Here is an 854-nt window from a genome sequence, read left to right as displayed (position 1 = left end):
GGATTTTTCTCTCTGCTGTTGAAACTGGCAGCAATATCACTCATGCTTTCGATCAAGAAGTAATTGCAACTCCACCTGCATCATGTCCTGCAAGAAAACAATAAATCTTCATTTTCTGACCGGGAATCGAACTCGGGCCGCAGTGGTGAAAACAATAAATCCTAACCATTGACCAACAGGGAAACTGCCTGCAATGGTTTTAATCTCGCCGATCTATGGTAATTTGGCGCATTTTTTTCAATTTCAGCGGGGTTTTTTTGTATTCCAGGGTCAAGTCCGTCTGACAAGAGCCTCTTGATATAAACAAATTTCCTGCGGATGCTGGAATCTGAAACAAGATCAAAAAATGCCAGAAAATCTCATCAGGCCTGAAAGCCTCTGTGAAGAGAGAATAGAGCTAACGTTCAAAGTCAGGATGACCTTCGTCAGAGCTGAAGACAAAGAAACGTGGACGAGATTTATACTGTAATGGTGAGGGATATGGGTGAGGGGTGGGTGGCAAAGGTGTCACATATCAATCAAGAAAAACAAAAAGGCAAATTAAATGGTGGTGACCATGGCTGAGAAGGGTGCTGCAGGCTGCGCATTTAGAGATCAGAATGTGCAAATGGCAGAACAAAGGAAATGTAGGATTTGGCCCGAGTGGGATGGAGGGAGAGGGGGCAACAAGATGGAAAGTGAGATTTTAAATAAACAGTGCAATACATGGAAATCAAAAAAATAAATATAGATATAAAAGAAAAAAATATTAATTAATAAAAATAAATTGCATAAAATTAAATAAAACAAAATTAATGGAAATGGGGTGAAGATGGAGGAAAGGAGATGCTCTGAAGTTGTTGAACTCAGTGTTA

This window comes from Mustelus asterias, unplaced genomic scaffold (assembly GCF_964213995.1).
Source record: "Mustelus asterias unplaced genomic scaffold, sMusAst1.hap1.1 HAP1_SCAFFOLD_43, whole genome shotgun sequence".
In the NCBI taxonomy this organism is placed as follows: domain Eukaryota; kingdom Metazoa; phylum Chordata; class Chondrichthyes; order Carcharhiniformes; family Triakidae; genus Mustelus; species Mustelus asterias.
This window is presented reverse-complemented; position numbering follows the sequence as displayed.